Genomic DNA, 19,683 nt, shown 5'->3' with positions numbered 1-19,683 from the left:
AAAAGAGTTGCCATTCTGCAGTGAAATACAAGTGTTTTTATAGATGAGCTAGTGGGAGGGGGTATGTTATCCACATAGGGCATGAAAAACTGGTTAGGACCAGGTGTGTCATCTGCTTAGAGCATGAATCTCTGGCAGCTCACACCCCAACCTTTTATTATGCAGGCAGATTCTCAGCCTGAGCTACTCCAAGTTGCTTATCTCTCTTCTACTGTGCATATGCTACAAAGAGGGGTGGGGCCCCCCATGTTGGATATGTCTGGCCCAAGGTGGTCATTTCTACCCATGCAGCTGCAGGCATCCCTGCCCACACAAGCTTCCAGCTTCCTTTTGTATGATTGCAGCCCAATTTTCCAGGCTGCTCTTTGTTAAAGAGAAGTGAATTCCTGGGTTGCTTTCTGTTAGAAGGGACGTTCTGTTGAGAACTCTTTGCTCTATCTGCCTAGCTAGTTTCTTTCCACATCTGCTCTCAATGATAATTATTCAGTTTTAATGGGGTCCTGGGGGTGGGAACAGATAAATTTGAGACCACAAAGTACCTTAGAATAAGAATTCACCCTTTAGTCAGCTTTAGTGTGAGTTGCACATCTATTATAATATTGGCTTCATGCACTACTGAATATAACAAGAAGGGAAAATGTGTATCTTTTAAAAATCTAGATGACAAATGGACTTTCCACAGATTCTTTGTGTGTTCCTGATTTAGAACTTGTTCGTTCCACTGTCGTTTGTTTTCATTGAAATCACCAACTGATGAGGAAGCCTAGGCTGGCAAGCAGGACACGGTGGATTATTTGCAGGAAAGGTGTTTTTGTGGGGACCCTAAAGGGGCAGGCACTGCAGCCCACAGGAAAGCCTCAGCCATGATTCTCTGTGGCGCTGCCCTGGTGGGGTAAGGCAGCCATGCAAAGCTCTGATTCCCTGTCCTGAAGGGTGACATTGGCCGGGCAAGCCCCAGCCTTCAGGAAAAAAGGACAGACAAGGGAGTGCTTCACATTCCGGCCTTGTCATGAGCTCCACCGGCAGCCTGCACTGGGGCACAGCTTCTAGGTGCCTGGTCAGCTCTGGTCCTTCAGGAGGTGAAAATGACTTTTCTCCTGGATTCTCTGCCCTGTTGGCTGGGCCTGGGAAGGACTCAAGGTCCGCATGGCAGTTTCTGAGTCTCCAGCACCCAGCTGTCTCATTGTGATGATGACAGGGAGAATGGCCAGAAGTACCGGGGTGGGGAAAATGAAGAGCCAGCAGGAGAAGGCGAGCTTCCAGAAAGCCCCACCACAAATGCTTAGTGCCTGGGTAGGCACGGGGATTGCTGGGTTTTGCCTGGAAGCAAGTCCATAGGCCGTGCTGGAGATTGCCAAGATAACCACCCCCTGCCAGAGGTCACCAGGGATTGCCTGAAAACCTTCGGAAATGATGCATGCCCCTATTGCTCAAAAACTGGAAGAAGCTGCAGCCTCAGCAGGTTATCCAGGCCACTGAGTGGGGCAGTGGGCCTACACTGAGTGGACTCCTGCATTGGCAGTAGGCAGCTCTCCTGACCCATCCACCAGCTGTCTGCCTTCAGTGAGCAAGATCTTCAAGGCTGATCAGACCTCCAGTTGGCAGGGCTGATGAGATTCAGTGCGAGCTGGTCAGATCTTTGGCCCAGATGAGCCACTTGAGTTTCAGTGTCCTGGGCCAACTTTCCTGGCCTTCAGAGGGCCCCTGCCAGCCTGAGTGAGCCAGGCTTGGCTGCATCTTCCTGGGAGCCCCATCTCACTTGCCCTCCATCCCCAGGGCTCCTGCTCAGCACTTCTTACTTTCCCAGGACAAGCCTGGCTCCAACAGACATCTCTAGATGCTGTGTTTCTCTTTGTGGTGAGCAAAGAAACAGAATGAGTTCCATTTTTAAATTTTTTTCTAATTTTACCTATAACTTATTTATTGTAAAAAGGTTTGGGCTGCAGGAGACCTGACCCACCCACGCAGGAGGCCTCAGTAGCCTCCCAATCCACCCTGTTACCAAATATTTCCGCTCCTAACAATATAGGGGGAAGCAGGAGCAAGTGCAGTTTCACTGCACCAGTGCTGTGAGGATGGGGCCAGAAGGGTCCTGCCCAGTAGGATTCAATAGGAATTATATGGAAATAAACATCTCAATGTTTGCTTGGACAGATTGACATGGAGAAATTTAATTTTGATAGGTTCTAGTACACAGAAGTTAAGCTTCCTAACAGCCATGAGTTTACAGCTTCCTCTTTCTGAATTTGGCAGTGTTTTTTGATGTCCAAATTGCCACGATGTCCACACATATTTACAATAGTTTATATTATTCATTTTGTATTACTAATTGTGCACTTTGGCCAACAGTGTTTCATACATCATGGTTGGTTTCCAACCTTGCTTGAAAATTGGAAGTGACAGCCCTTTATGGAATGTTGCTTTTGACACTCTTCCATTTAAGGCTGTGTGTCCCCACAGTGCTACGAAGACAAATAGTCATCACTTTTCCATTTTGAGGGGGCCAGGGTAAGCAGATGCAATTTGAGAATACAAAGTACCTTGGAAACAGAATCATCTTTCAATCAGTTTTAGTGTGAATTTCATTTACATTAGAATAGCCTGTTCATGCACTCATAAGATTTCAGGGAGGGACAATTGTCACCTTTGAAGAATCAAAGTGACCAATGGGCTTCCCTCAGTATTTTGTTTATTTGTTTCTGGAACTTAGTCATGCCATTGTAGATCGTTTCTTTTGGAATCACTCGGTGATAAGAAACCCCAGGCTGGAGAGCTGGACACCGTGGAGTCCCTGTGGGAGAAGTGTTATTAGGGTGGCCTAACTTGGAAGGCACTACAGCCTGTGGGAAAGCAGCATCCAAGATTCTCTCTGGCGTGGCCGGGTGCTGGGTGAGGCAGCCAGCCCAACAGCTTATTCTGTGTCTGGAATGGTGACTCCCAGCCTGGGCATGGCTTCAGTTTCCAGGAAACAGGCACGGGCCAGGGAGCGCCTTACCTGTTTACTGCTGCGATGTGTGGGGCCTGTATCTGCCACTGGGCACTCCACCTCTTCAAGTGGGGCCCTGTGCATTCCTTTTGGAGGCTTCAAAAGACTTTCCTCTCTGACTCCCGGCGTCTTCACCTGGACACTGTAGGACCCCAGATCTGTGTGTTTCCCAAGTGTCTATAGCGCCAGGTGCCCCATTGTGACAGGGAAGATGACCAAATTAAGTGATTAGGGCCGTTTGAAAAAAAAGCAGGAGAGATGCTGTATGGAGGAGGCCTGACATGACTGCCTCTAGCCTGCGGCTGCTGGTGCCATGCGCAGGCAGGACTGGTCTCTGCCAGGGTGATGTGATCCGCTGTGCTGAAGATTCTCACCATTTCCTTCCTTTCCCCATCGGGGACATCTGGGTAACCAGCTGAAGCAGTAGTTCCCCATCCGGAACAAAGACTGCAGACCCTCGCATGGGCTCCAGCCTGCAGGACACAAGCGTGAGCCTTGGAGGACCCCACATACCTAGGTGGTTGTGGGCTAGACCTGTGGCCTTCGCTGGGTTCTTGACTCATTCCTGGAGTGCGAGGGTTTTGTTCTTTTTTAACTGGAAGTGGCAGATGACTGTCCTTCTGGACTTCCTATATGCTCACCTGACCCCTGCGGGACCTGAGATCATTGGGGTTCCCAGGTCTTTATGGTATCACGCCCCCATTGTGACAACAAGGAGGATGACCAAAAGTATGCCGGTGGTTGAGGAAGAGAAAAAAGAGGAGTGGAGTTGCAGGGAGGAGGCTCGACAGGATCGCCTCCAGCCTGGGGCAGCTGGATTGGCGAGTCAGGGGCTGGCTCCTGCCTGGGCAAGACAATAAGCCATGATGAACAATGCCATTATCCTCCTTTTCAGTTGGGGGTACCTGGGCATATCTGAAAACCTTGAAAAAGTGTTTGCATTTTCAGAGCTTAAGAAAAGGAAGAAGCAGCAGCTACCGTGCGTTTTTCATGCCTTCCAGTGGCATTGAAGAACCTGCACTGAATGCCACCTGGAAAGCAGCCTGGACCTGCACCTTCGGGCCGGGGCACCCATGGGAGCTCAGCCCTTGCTGCCTCAACCCTTTTTGGATTCTTTTCTCCCCAGACTGTCCCAGAGTTCAGGTCTTCTCGTCTCTTGTCTGCCCAGTGAAGGTACAAGGGTGGAAAGGTGATGGTGTGGAGTCAGGAGCTTTGTTCCGGTGCTGGGCATAGTGAGAAGTCAAAAGAGAGGTTATGATCTCGTTGTGCTTGAAGGGGAGAGGCCAAAGCCTAAGACATTCTGCCTTTTTAGGGGAATTACCTTTCAAGGCTTATTTGGTCTTCACTAGCCTTTACATCTGAGGATGAAGGAGTTGAGGCTCTGTTACATGGATGTCTAAAGAGATCATAACTCTCACATTGAACGACACAGAGACTGATAGCTCTAGCACAGTACCTAGGTAATGTGACTCTCTTTTGCTACATGTGCCCTTCCTACATAAGGAAATGTGACATACCACTGGGCCAAGCACCCAGGAAATGTGACTCTCCCGCCTGTCGCCTGCCTGTATTGGGCAATGTTGTGACACATCTCAGAGCTGAGCACCTAGGTGATGTAACTCCTTTTTTGGGAGCTGTCAATGGAAGGGATTGTGACATATGTTTGGCCAATCACCCAGATGATGTGACTCTCTTGCCTATAACTCAAATTGGGGAGAAATTATATCTTGACAATATTGAGATTTTATGTTCATGCACATTAAATGTCTTTCTATTTATTAAGATCTTTTGTGATCTTTCATGGCTCTTTCATTAGAAATTTGTAGTTTTCATTGTACATAGATCTGTGTGTCACAAAGGTCTATATGACAAAACTGAGACAAAGACAAACTGATGGATTCTTCCAGTTTTTGTGGATGGCTCTGGGCTGGGGCGTTCCTTTAACACATATGCATACTGTTGAAAACTTTGCTTCAGTCTTCACTTTCTGCTGAGCTGAGCCTGAAGGTCAGCCAGTGCTGAAAATGAGGGTCTTCTTGGGTCTTTAAGAAAATGTGTTTTTCGTGGTTATGCACAGAGTGTTTTGTCAATTTGCCAGTATACATGGGTGCTTTTTAATAGCCTAATTTGTAAAACAAAACAAAATCTCACGTTAGCTTTTTATTCTTGGCTTTATGTGACCTATTGTATGTGTCGTCTGTAATCTGCTCTCCAGGGGGCTGCTGGCTTTCAGTTTCCTTAAAATACTCCCAAGTAACTCGTGCCAATTTTTTAAACTGATTTTTTTCTGACTTAGAGAAAAAAAAGAGCCTTGTTTCAGACCTTTGGATAGCCCTAATACAGATTTTAATGTAACAACACAATACTTTGCAAGTAAGACCTCCTCTTTTCCCTCTGGAACCACTGAGCAGAGGCCCATACTGGCAACTCAGGATGTTGTTTTTAAGACTGCCATCAAGTAAGGGAAGGATTTGGGCAAGGACGTGTAAAAAGTCCACGAGGCTTTTCTCCTGTTCTTCATTGTTTTTCTTGATTTTGTATTTACATGGTTGCTATACAACTCGATGGTTTTCAACAGGTTTTACAACATCGTTTCTGACAGTTCTGCTTGTTTTTCCCTGTTTCTGTGGAGGAGCAGGTGTTTGGAGCTGTACATTCTTGCCATTTTGCTGATTTTACTCTCTCTGGGCTCTCAGTTGTATTTCATTGATCTAAATGACTTTCCTTGTGTAGTTACTACACCATCTTGATTAAGGTTGCTTTGAGGCAAATTTTGAAGTTGTAATTTGTGAGTCCTCTTATTTGGCATATTTTTAAAGATTTTTAAAGATATTCTTAGTCCCTTTTAATTTTATATGAATTTCAGCATCAATGCTTCAGTTTTTACATGGTAGTCACCTTGAATTCTAATTGTACTGAATCTAATTGTACTGGATGTAGACTGTTTGGGGAGTTATTGTCATCATAATGTATTAAACCTACTGATTCATAAACATGGAATGGTTTCTCATTTATTTAGATCTTCAACCTCTTTCGATAAGGTTTGTAGTTTTCAGATTACAAGTTTCACATTTTTAAAAATTTATTTATATGTATTTATTATTTAATTGCTATTGTAAATGGATTTGTTTTTGCCTCAACTGCATTATTAGATATTTCATTGCAAGTGTATAGAAGTAGAATTGATTTTTGTATAATAATTTTGTACCTCTGACCTTGGTGAATACATGATCTTGGTTGCTTCCAAGTTTTGTGAAAACTACAATTAATATTGCTGTAAACTTTTTTGTGCAGGTTTTTGTGTGGACTTACATTTTCAATTCATTTGAGTCAGCTAACCTTTAGGAATTTGTTTGGAGTTCAGAAGACACCACCCTGCCACATAGGATCGAGTTAAGAAAAACTCATTTTGTGCAAATCAAGTTTATGTGGGCCTATGATGAGGTTCATGGAAAAGCACTGTGTATAGTTGTGTGAATTTGAGCCCAGTTATTTATTATGTATTAATCTTGCCCTGTGTAGCAGATGTTCTAGGAGGTGCTGCAATGACTAAAACAAAACAAATAATTCTGCCCACTTGAAGCTGATATTCTAGGAAAGAATAAATATATAATACAAGTAAAATAAACAATGTGTAAGATAGTGGTTACTGCTAATGTGGGAGGAGAGTGTGGTAAAGAGAGCAGAGGTCTAAACTGGGTGTCTCTCTGAGCATTTATTTGTGTGTTTCAGCTGCTAACTCTGACAGTTAGCAAGCTTGTGTGTCTTTGTCTGCGTGTATCCACCTTTATGTGCAGTGAAAAGTCTGCTTTTGTATTTATGCCTGGGTGCTATGTGTGTATTTGCTTTAAAATCACTAATACTTTTATGTTCTTGCCTAATTTCCTAGCTAACAGCTTTTTTTTACCATGTTGAATAGATGTCGCGAGAACAGACATCTTTGTCTTATTTCTGATCTTAGGTAGAAAGCATTTTGTCTTTTAACATCAAGTATGATGTTAGCTGTGGGGTTTTTATAGATGTCTTACAATATCTTTTCTATTTCCAGTTTATTTAATGTTTTTATCATGAAGAGTGCTGAAGATTTTCAAACCTTTTTACTTTGTATTTTCCCTATATTAATACCTTGCCAGATGTATTATTACAGTATTGTTATGGAGTATGTTCTATTATTCAGAGTTGTCCTGTTACTCTATTGATAGTGTCCTCTGAGAGACAAATTCACTATTGATGAAGTCATGTATCTATTTTGTTGTTGACTGAGCTTGCGTCATATGCAAGAAATTATTCCCACATCTAATGGTATGAATATTTTGCCCTATCTTTTTTTTAATAGTTGTTCAGGTTTAAGTTTTTCTTTTAGGTTTTCGATGCATTTCAATTTCATTTTGTATACAGTGTAAGGTAGAAGTCCAATTTTATACTTCATTATGTGAATATCTAGTTTTCCAAGCAAATTTTTTTTTTTCTGAAGACTTTCTTTTCCCACTGAATAACCCTGGCAACTTGTTAAACTATTTTATCATATATGTGAGGATACCTTTCTGGGCTCTATTTTATTTCATTTGTTTGTAGTCTCTATCCCAGTACCACACTGTTTTGAGTAACATGACTGTGAGTAACTTTTGACGTTAGGAAATTTCTCATTATGAAATTAGAGCTTTGAACATTTTTATCTCTTTTTTTTGCGATCGTTTTGACTATTCTTGGTTCCTTGAGATTTCACTTGAATTTTAGAATGTTAGTTTCTGTTTCCATTTAAAAAAAGTTATTGGGCTTTTGATTGGGATTGCACTGCATTTAGAGATAATTTTAGGAGAAATTGCCACATTAGTACTTTTAAGAGAGTTTCCAAGATGGCTTACTGGATGCAGCCAGGAAGTGTTGCTCCCAAAGAGAAAGACCACAATTTTGACTACATCAACATAGTTTGAATAGATATTTGGAGAGAAAATGCATAGTGTGGATGGAGAAAAGGTGCGTTTTCTAAGACTGAAGAGCAAGGAAGCTGGGGTGCCCTTATGGGGTGCCTGAACGCTATGACTGCTTTTTGGCCCTGAGTGGCATCTGGGGAAGAAGTGAGTAAAGGGACTGGGAGGCTGCTCACTCTCGCTGCAGACCACTGGGATCCTGGCTGCAGGAAGCTCCACACCCCCATGGACATGTGAGTTGGCAAGGAGATCTCCCTGGAGAGTAGATGGAGATGGAGCTGTAGCAGGCACAGAGCCAGGACTTTTTAGCATGGGTCAGGTCTGGTGGAGCTCAACCATAAAGTCCCACCTCCGGGGCTGCCTATCTCTCTCAGAGGCTTTGGCCCCAGCTAAACTGCAGGGAGAAAGCAAGGCCTGCTTACCCGCAGGACTGGGACATGTCTATCCTGTAGGCATGCCTGTCCACCAGCCTCTTACATGGCCCCTGCCTGGCTTCCTGGGAGAAGCATGTATACATTGTAGTTTCTGCTACCCAACCTGGATGCTTTGCTCCACCTGAATGCATTCTGGCAACCCAGAAATCCCTCAGATCCCTCACCACACTTGGAACCTGGCCCTAAGCATCAGGAAGAGGGAGTCATAAGCAAGTCGTGGCACTCCAGTGCTGTGACCTGTGGTTCAGGAGTGCCAAGCTGGGATCTGTGCTGGGCAGTTGAATGGGGGAGGAACCCACACTCTTCAGAAACTGAGAGGCCAGATTCACACAGGTTCACAGGCTGGCGTGGGCCCTAGGCACACCTCCTTCCACAGGGCTGTTATGGTAAAGATGCGGGGTATTTTTCTAGAAGACATCCAGAAAGCCCCACATTTTTCTAGAAGCCCCACAGCTTGAAACACCTAACAACAATGACAATAATGATAATGATAGTAATAATAATGGGCATAGTGCCAGTGATTGGAAGTGAGTCTCTCAAGACTCATGAACAGACCTGTACCACAGAACATAGTTGCAAATAAAGAAGATACACAAAGGAACTGCATGGTAAAGAACCTATCTACATCCCACTGCTCTCAAGTGCTATCTACTGGATCGCAGTAGAGATTACACTACCAAAAATCACTTTACTAATTCTTCCCCTGTGAAACCAAGAGCAAGAATTCAACAACAAAGACACTGTACAGAGTCGTAGTCCTCTGAAAACCTTCAAAAAAGAAAGCCAATAGACTATACTCAATTTATACCCCAATTAGAGGTATACCAGTACTCTCAGATGAGAAAGAATTGGCTCAAAATCTCTGGCAATGCAAAAAGCCAGAGTGTCTCCTTCAAGAGAGCCCACTAGTGCCCCAGTGATGGTTTTTAACAGTCTGAATTGTCTAAAATGACAGACATGGAAAAAAGAGCAGGGAAACTCATTTAGATTGAGAAGAAAGTTGAAACTTAACCCAAGGAAGCCAAGCAATCTGGTTAAATGATTCAAAACCTGAAAGATAAAATACCAATCTTAAGAAATATCTAAACTAAAAAATTCTTGAGCTGAAAGATTTACTGTGAGGATTTTATAATAAAATCAGAAGTATTTCCAGCAGAATAGACTAAACTGAGAAAAGAATCTCAGAGCTCAAACACTGTTTTATTGAATCAACATAGTCAGACAAAAATAAAGATAAAAGAATTAAGAAAAATCAACATCCCCATTGAGAAATATGAGATTACTTAGAGAACAAATCTACAATTTATCAACATTTCTGAGAGAGAAGAAAAGAGAATAGGCAAGTTGGAAAATATGTATGAAGATATAGTTCAGGAAAGTACCTCTAATCTCACTAGCGAGGTTGCCATTCAAATCCAAGAGAACCCCAGTCAGCCCCTAGTCAGATACAATAATATATGACAGTCTGTATTAGTCAGTTCTCACATTGCTATAAAGAAATACTTGACACTGGGTAATTTATAATGAAGAGAAGTTTGGTTGGCTCACAATTCTGCAGGCTGCAGCGGAAGCATGGCAGCATCAGCTTGGCTTATGGGGAGCCCTCAGGAAACTAACAACCATGGCAGAAGGAAGAGGGGGAGCAAGGCATCTTACATGGAAGAACAGGAGCAACACAGAGAGCGGGGAGGTGCTACCCATTCTTAAACAGCCAGATCTCATGAGAACGTTATCGCGAGACAGCACAAGGGGCTGGTGTTAAACCATTCACAAGGATCTATCCCCATTATCCAATCACCTCTCAGCAGGCCCCACCTCCAACATTGAAGATTACAGTTCCACATGTGATTGGGGCAGAATCACAGATCCAAACCATATTGCTATTTCCATGTCACATAGTCATCAGCTTCACCAAAGTCAGTGCAAAAAAAAAATTTAAGATCAGTTAGAGAGAAAGGGCAGGTTACTCACAGAGTGAATTCCATCAGACTAGCAGCAGACCTCTCAGCAGACACCTTGCAACCAGAAGAGGTTAGGGGCCTATCTGCAGAGCTTTTAAAGGGAAAAAAAATTAACCAATAATTTTATATCCCTCTAAACTAAGCTTCATAGGTGAAAGAGGAAAAAAAAATTTCCTTTGACAAGCAAATGCTGATGTGATACATTTAAACTAGACCAGCCTTACAAGAGGTCTTTAAGGTAGTGCTGAACATGGACTCAAGTGAATGATATCTGCTACCAAAAAAGCTCACTTAAGCACATAGCCCACAGGCACTGTAAAGCAATAATGCAATTAACTCTACATAACAACCAGCTAACAACATGATGGTGAATTCAAAATCACACATATCAATACTCACCTAACATGTAAGTAAGCTAAACACCACAGTTAAAAGACACAAAGTGGCATCCTGGATAAAAAGACAGTACCCATCCATCTGTTGCTTTCAAGACACACCCTTTGCCTCAGAGTAAAAGGGTGGAGCATATTCTACCATGCAAACGAAACAAAAAACAAGCAGCAGTCACTATTCTTATATTAGATAAAACAAATTTAAACCAAAAAAAAAAAAAACACTAAGAGGGACAAGAAGAGCATTTTGATAAAGGGTGCAATCTAAGAAGAAGCCTTAACTATCTTAAATATATATGTGATTACCACTGGAGCATCCAAATTCATAAAATGACTTCTTCTTTGCCTACCAATGAAAAGAAGAATGACAAGGGCATATTGATAAAGGATAAAATCCTGTGAGAAGCCTTAAATATCTTAAATATATATACACTTAATATTGGAGCACCCAGATTTACAAAATGACTTTTTCTTTGCCCACAAAAAGGCTTAGACAACATCACAATAGTAGTAAGAGACTTCAACACCCTACTTACAGCATTAGACATATCACTGAGGCCAAAAAAAAAAAAAACTAACAGGAAAACTCTGGAGTTAAACTCAACACTTGACCAATTGGACCTAATAGACATCTATTGAAAACTCCATCGAACAACCACAGAATGTACATTTTTCTCATCTGCACAAAAAAAAATTCTAAGATCAACCACGTGCTCAGTGATAAATAAAGCCTGAATAGATTAAGAAAAATGAAATCTCACCAAGCCCACTGTTGGAGCACAGTACAATAAAAAATACAAATGAATACCAAGATCTCTCAAAACTACAGAAATACATGAAAATTAAACAACTTACTCCTGAATAAATCCTTTGTAAACATCAAAGTAAGGCAGAAATATAAAAATTACTTGAAATTGATAGAAATAGGAACACAACTTACCAAAATTTCTAAGATGCAGCCAAAGCAGTGTTAAGAGGAAACTTTATAGCCCTGAATGCCTTTATCAAGAAGTTAGAAATGTCTCAAATTAACGATGTAACTTTACACCTATATACCTAATGCTAGATGACGAGTTAGTGGGTGCAGCGCACCAGCATGGCACATGTATACATATGTAACTAACCTGCACAATGTGCACATGTACCCTAAAACTTAAAGTATAATAAAAAATAAAAAATAAAAAAAAAAGAACAAACCAACCCCAAAGCTAGCATGAGAGAAGACGTAACAGCAATTAGAGAAGAATTTAATGAAGTTGAGATGCAAAAATGTATACAACAGTCCAAGAAAACAAAAAATTGGTTCTTCAAAAAAAAATTGATAAGCTCCTAGCCAAATTAACAAATATAAAAAAGAAAGAGAAGATCCAAATAAGCACAATAAAAATGACAGGTTATATTAGAATGGATCAGATAGAGATACAAAAGATCCTCAGGGAGTACTATGAACAGCTCTGCACGCAAATTAGAAAATCTGGAGAAAATGAATAAATTCCAGGAAGCACACAGTCTCCCGAGATAGAATCAGAAAGAGATCAAAACTCTAAGTAGACTAATATCAACTTCTGACATTGAGTCAGTACTAAAGAACCTACCAACAACAACAACAACAATAACAAAAGGCCTGAAACAGGTAGGTTGGCTGCTGAGTTTTACCAGACATACTAAGAAGAAATGATATCAATCCTACTAAAATTATTTCAAAATATCGAGGTGGTGGGGCTCCTTCCTAACTCATTCTTTGAAACCAGCAGTAGCATGATATGAAAATCTGGCAGAGACACTGTGAAAAAACAAAACTTCAGACCAAGATCCCTCATGAATAGAAAATGTAAAAATCCTCAACAAAATACTAGCAAACCAAATTCAGCACCACATCAGAAAGGTAATATACCGTGGTCAAGTAGGCTTTATTCCTGGGATGCAAGCTGGTTCAACATATGCAAACCAATAAATGTGATTCACCAGCTAAATAGAATCAAAAGTAAAAACCATATGATTTTCTAAACAGATACACAAAGATCTTCTTAATAAAATCCAACACTACTTCATGGTAAAAATCCTCAATAGACTAGGCATCCAAGGAACATACCTTAAAATAATAAGTCATCTATGGGAAACCCACAGTCAACATCATACTCAATAGGTTAAAAACTTAAAACTATTTCTATGAGAACTGAAACAAGACAAGGATGCTCACTCACAGCACTCCTATTCAGCTTAGTACTGGAAGTCCTATGCAGAGCAATCAGGCAAGAGAAAGAAAAAGTAACGAAACAGGAAAAGAAGTCAAACTATCTCTCTTCGCTGAAAATATGATCCTATGCCTAGAAAATCCTAGAGATTCTGCCAGAAGGCTCCTAGAATTAATAACTTTAGTATAGTCTCAGGATACAAAATCAGTGTAAACAGTACTGATGATGGTGAAATAAGTAGCATTTCCATACACCAACAATGTGCAGGCCAAGAGTGAAATCAAGAACACAATTCCACTTAAAATAGCCACAAAAAAGAGAAATACCTAGGAATACAGATAACCAAGGAAATGAAAGATCTCTTCAGGAGAACTACAAAACACGGCTGAAAGTCACACACCTACAACCATATGATATTTGACAAGGCTGGCAAGAACAAGCAATGGGGAAAGGACTCCCTAGTCAATACATTCTGGGATAACTGGCTTGCCATAGGCAGAAGATTGAACCTAGACCTTTACCTTGCAACATGCCCCCAAATTAAATTTAAATGGATTAAAAATTTAAGTGTAAGACCTCAAACTATAAAAATTCTGGAAGATAACCTAGGAAATACTTTTTTGACATCAGCCTTGGCAAGTCGTTTTTGGCTAAGTCCCCAAAAGCAATTGCAACCAAAACAAAAATAGACAAGTAGGACTTAATTTGACTAAATAGCTTCTGCACAGCAAAATAAACTATCAACAGGGGAAAGAGGCATCCTCCAGAATGGGAGGAGATATTCACAAACTATGAGTCTAACAAAAGCCTAATATCCAGACTCTATAGGGAACTCAAATCAACAAGCCAAAAAAAAACCGTTAAAAAATAAAAAATGGGCAAATGAGATGAACAGATATGCCTGAACAGAAGATATACAAGTGGCCAACAAACATGAAAAATTGCTCAGCATCAGTAATTATCAGATAAATGCAAATCAGAACCACAATGAGGTACCATCTCATGTTAGTCAGAATGTCTATTACTAAAAAGTCAATAAATAACATGTTGGCAAGGCTGTGCAGAAAAGGAAACACTTTACATCATTGGCAGGATTGTAAATTAGTTCAGCAATCGTGGAGAGCAGTCTCGAGATTTCTCAAAGAACTTAAAACAGAACTACCAATTTACCCAGCAATCCTACAACTGGGTATACACCCAAAAGAAAATAAATCATTCTACCAAAAAGACATATGCACTTGAATGCATCACTGTGCTATTCACAATAGCAAAGATGTGGGATCAATCCAGATGCCCATCAATGGTATATTGGATAAAGAAAACCTGGTATGTATACACCATGGAATACTACACAGCTGTGAAATATAATGAAATCATGTCCTTGGTATCAACATAGGTGGAACCAGAGGCCATAATTTCAAGCAAATTAATGCAGAAACAGAAAGCCAAATACTGCATGTTCTTACTTATAAGAGCTAAACATTGAGCATATATGGACATAAATATGGGAACAGTAAACACGGTGGACTACTAAAGTGTGCAGAGGGGAGGGCAAGTTAATATACTACATATTGGTTGCTGTGCTCACTACCTATGTGCTCCAAACCTGAGCATTATACAACATTCCTACATAACAAATCTGTGCCTGTAACCCCTGAATCTAAAATAAAAGTTGAAATTTTTTTAAAAGTCTTTTCACCTATGAACACAAGACACTGTTCCATTTATTTGTACCTTTGATTTCTTACAGCAGCATTTTGTAAGTTTTTATTGTACAAATAGTTTGTCATCCTGGTTAAATTGATTCCAGAGCATTTTATTCTTTTTAATACTGTTGTTCATGGTATTGTTTTCTTAATTTCCTTTTCAGATTAATCATTATTGGTGTGCATCAATGCAACTGAGTTTTGTAAGTTAATTTTGTATCCTGCAACATTACTTAATTTGTTTATTCTAAACTGTTTTGAGGTGTTTTTCTGTTTGTACAATCTTCAGAATTGTGTGCATACATGATTACTGTGAACAGAGATATTTCTATTTTATTCTTTTTAACATATGCATTTTGTCTTTATTTTATTTTTGTTATTGCTTAAGCTAAAATTTTATATACTCTGTTGAGTGGAAGTGGTAAAAAAGAGGAACTATTTTTAGTTCCTGATATTAAGGGAAAACATTTTTTGTATTTCACTGTTGATTATGTTGTGTGTTTGTACCATGAATGAGTAATATCTTGTAGAATGCTTTTTCTGTGTAAATTGAGATATTGTGGTGTTTAACAGTACTAATGCAGTATATTATGATTATTTGTTTATTTGTTTATTATTTATTTATTTTTAGAGACAGGATATTATGATGTTGTTTAGACTGCTCTTGAACTCCTGGACTGAAGTGAACCTATCACCTTAGCATCCTGGGTAACTGGGATTACAGGCACAAGTCACTGTGCCTTTGATATTTATATGTTAAAGCATCTTTGCACTTCAGTAATAACTCTCAATTAGTCTTGGTAGATAACCCTCTTATTATTCTGCTAAATATATTTTGCTAATATTTATTTTATAGTTTTTATATTATTTATAAAGAACATTTTTCTTCAACTTTCCTTTCTTGTAGTGCTTTTGTTCATTTTTTATGTCACTGTAATTTTGGCCTACCTCATAGAATAAATTTGGAAGTGTTTCTGCATCTTCAGGTTTTTGCAAGAGTTTGAGGATAATTGGTAATTAATTATTTAAAATGTTTGATAGATTCAGCAGCATAACAGTTTTGTACTTTTTTTTTCTGGAGGGGTGATTTTTGCATCAATCTGCAACTATAGGTCTGTTCAGATTTTCTATTTGTTCATGACTCAGTGTCAGTACATTGTGTATTTCTACATATACATGTGTCCACTTTATCAACATTATTCAATTTCCTTGTGGTCTCTTAGAGACTTATTTAACAAGATCTGAGGCATACAGTTCTTTCAGTTGTATTCTGCTACCATGTATTTATTCTGCTGTTGATGTAGTGGTTATGTGAGAGCTTAGGCAAAGCACTCTATTGACTTATGCATTAGCCTCATTAAAACAAAACAAAACAAAACAGTGTATCCCTAGGCTGTGAATTTCATGAGGACTCCTCACTCTTTACCTCTCTTAACTGGATCAAGAAGGTTAGAGGGGGATGGAATTGGGCATTTCTCTTACTCCAGGAAGTCTGGCTCTGGTAAAATCTCAGTTGGTTAGGCTTTTGATACATAGTTTATATTGAAGATAGGAATGTTAAAAAGAAAATTTTCTGGGAATAGTTAAAAATGGCTACATTTCCCTTCCTCCTACTGGAATCAAGAAGCATTTTTTCTATCATCTTCCCTGTAAAAGCCATGGCATGTTTCTGAAAGTAAAGTTCATAAATTTGTATACCCTGAAAATGTTAATTCTCAAACTTTTAGCCATTCATCAATAATGGTTTTCTTACACCTGTATTTGTTCCCATAGGGGTTTCTTGTGGTTTACTAATCAAGTAAGTTATAATTCTTTGGATGTGTGTGTCCTTCTGTCCAATTTGGGATGGTGATTTGCCCTGTGAACTTATTTTTCTGATAGATGTTAGGAGAATTGCTGGCCTATGTTTCCCTTTTTACTTTCGCTGATGTGAATGTCACCTTCTACGTCCTTACTTGCCAGGCTGACCAAAAGGAACTATCTTCATTATTTGATGGTTGTCTCTATTTTTAATCCTAAACCGTGTGTGTGTGTGTGTGTGTGTGTGTGTGTGTGTGTGTGTGTGTGTATAAAATAATACAGTAAGAGGAAACCTGGGTGGTCCCTTTTCTGGTACCAGCAGCAGATTGAAACAATTCAAACCCCTGTCCATGGGAATAAATTCTCACCCTAGCATGCCACCTACCCTCAATAAAAATCCAGGCCTGGCTCCTTTTCTTGCACATTCAAGCCATGTCAGATCACCTTGAAAGGCCTTCCTACTTACCTCACAAATGTAATTTATGTGAGTAGTAATTTCTTACCCTCTTAAAGCCACATCTTTGCAAATGACTAACAATTGGTGCCATGAGCAGACTGTTCAGACATTGCCCACCAACCTGAAGATCTGTCTTCTCTTGCTAAGTTGCTCTGCTGCTTAATGTCTGGCATGTACTTCGACCTGCTGCTTCCGGAGGAGTTAGTGCTTTGAGCTGTGCCGCTCTGTTTATTGTTCTGCCAAATTTGTGAACTAAAAACTCAGACTTCCACATTCCAGGGGGAAATGACACAAATCGTGGGGTTTGATTCAAACATAATAAATCTTTAAATTTTTATCATGCAATATAGTCACAAACGAATGAATAAAACATTTATTATAAGTTTTAGTGATAACAATGAAAACATTCTTAGAATCATCAAGATTTATTATATATATTTATAATATATATAATTTATATATAATATATAAATATATTTATTATATATAATATAATATATTTATATATTATATATTTATAATATATAATATATTTATATATTATATATTTATAATATATAATATATTTATATATTATATATTTATAATATATAATATATTTATATATTATATATTTATAATATATAATATATTTATATATTATATATTTATAATATATAATATATATAACATTTTTTATATATATATATTTTTTGCCCCCGCCGCCGCGGCTTTTTGCCCCCGACGCCGCGGCTTTTTGCCCCCGACGCCGAGGCTTTTTGCGTCTTTTTGCCCCCGCCGCCGCCCCTTTTTGCCGCCGCAGTTTTTTGCCCCCGCCACCGCGGCTTCTTGCCCCCGCCGCCGCGGCTTTTTGCCCCTGCGGCATTTTGCCCCCGCCGCCGCCGGTTTTTGCCGCCGTGGCTTTTTGCCCCCGCCACCGAGGCTTTTTGCCCCCGCCGCCGCCGCTTTTTGCCACCACCGCCGCGGCTCTGAGGGCGGGAGCGGCACACTCGGCTGCCGGCTCTACGGGCGTCCTTGTTCGGGCGGCGCCGAGGTGCGCTCCTGGTCCAGCTCTCCGGGCTCGGGGGTTCCTTGCCTAGGCGCCCGCGCCCCGGGCTCCCCGCCTTGGCCGCTGCGGCCTGCATAGAGCGCCGCTGCGCATAGCGGCCAGGGGAGAGAAGAAGGAGGGCGGTGGCGGGGGTGATGCAGCGGCCTCTGTGGGAGGCGCAGGGGCCGCAGCCAGCCAGACGCTGCAGCAGTGTGGGCAGCTCCAGAAGCTTGTGGGCAGCTCCAGAAGCTTATCGGCATCTCCATCGGCAGCCTGCGCCGGTTGCGCAACAAGTGCGCTGTGTCCAAGGACCTCACCCAGCAGGAGATACGGACCCTGGAGATAAGGGGGTCGTGGACCCGGGCTGGGCTCGAGGAGCGGCCCAGACACCTCCCTCCGTGCCCGAGTTCACTCCTGGCCCAGTTGCATCCTTGAGCCCGAGTCGCCCCATTGGAGGCTTCCCCTCCCTCCTGCACTCGCTGATGCGGCAGCCGGAGGACCCGGGACCAGCCCTCACCTTGGGCAGGATCTGTGGGGCGGGTGCGTCGTGGGAACTGGCATGGAGGCTTGAGGGGCCCATGGGCGAGGTGGGCTGCGAGCGGACATCCCCTTACCCCCCGAATTTCCATCTGATCCAGCCCTCTCATCTTGTGGGTGAGGAAACCGAAGGCCTGAGGGAGAACTGACTTGCCTGGAACACCTGTTAAGAATTAACAAAGTGTGGTTATTAAAGGAGCACTGAGTTGGGAGTGAAACCTGGAGGCCCACACCCTTGGTTAAGACATAATACCACCTTGAGTCTGGCCTGTTGACTGAGGGTGAGCCACTCCATCCTCATCTGATTGTGGGGTCTTGACCTCAAGGGGTTGCCTGAAGGAAGAAGCACATGGGTTTGCTTTCCTAGCTCTGTCCAGTACCTTAGGGACCCTGAGGACTGGAGAGATTCTTGGAGAGCCATCTGGTGTATATCATGGGTGGGCCTTTTTTGAAGGTCAGTCTGCCCAGTGGGCTGGCTCAGCCCCAATGAACTGTCTTGAATCTTTGGAGTTGTCTGGGTACTTTTAAGGGCTTCTCATCCTTGCACCAAAAGATCCCCTGGAAATTAGGTGGGAAAACCTTAACTTTTGTGGGGCCTTGTGTTTGTCTTAAAAGTTCATGCACATGGCCAGTGGTGGCTCACACCTGTTATCCTGTCCTGGATCCCTTGAGTCAAGGAGTTTGAGACTAACCTGGACAATATAGTGAGACCCTGTCTCTACAAAAAATAAAATATTAGCCAGGGGTGGTTGTGCACATCTGTAGTCCCAGCTACTACTGTGGCTGAGGTGGGAGGAGCACTTGAGCTTGCACTGAGCTGTGATCTCACCAGTGTACTCCAGCCTGGGCCACAGAGCAAGACCCTGACTCAAAAAAAAAAACCAACAAGAAAAATACTTGAAGATTTTTGCATTCTGTCCCACTATCCATTGGTTTTCATGTGAAGATAATGTCAGAAATTCTTTACAATTGCTTCCAGAAGGAGTAGCCTTTTGATCTAGTGCACAGGTGTCTTTTGGCTTCTCAGGGTCACATTGGAAGAAGAATGCTCCTGGGCCATATATAAAATACACTAATGCTAACGATAGCTGATGAGCTTAAAAAAAAAAAAAGGTTTGTGCATAATTTTCATGATACCCACCACCACAGATAGGCGGAAAAGTCCCTGTAGTCAAAGGGTTGGACGCGGCTGACCTAGTGTCTTGTCATCCGTTTTGGCTTTCTCCCTGATTCCAGAATGCAGGTAGAGATGTAGAG

General features: G+C 41.4%; 1 long non-coding RNA gene across 1 annotated transcript; it reads right to left on the bottom strand.

Moving 5' to 3' along the window:
- Positions 1–2,141: 2,141 nt before the first annotated feature.
- LOC130540879 (uncharacterized) lies at positions 2,142–18,759 on the bottom strand. Its single transcript, XR_008954897.2, has 5 exons — positions 18,683–18,759; positions 18,504–18,589; positions 4,308–5,108; positions 2,996–3,459; positions 2,142–2,791 (listed from the first exon to the last, which is right to left on the bottom strand). It is a non-coding gene; the product is annotated as an uncharacterized LOC130540879 (long non-coding RNA).
- Positions 18,760–19,683: the final 924 nt, after the last annotated feature.

The sequence above is a fragment of the Pan paniscus genome, chromosome 18, assembly GCF_029289425.2.
Source record: "Pan paniscus chromosome 18, NHGRI_mPanPan1-v2.0_pri, whole genome shotgun sequence".
NCBI lineage: Eukaryota > Metazoa > Chordata > Mammalia > Primates > Hominidae > Pan > Pan paniscus.
Note: the sequence above shows the minus strand (reverse complement) of the source record. Positions and strands in the feature narration are given on the sequence as shown.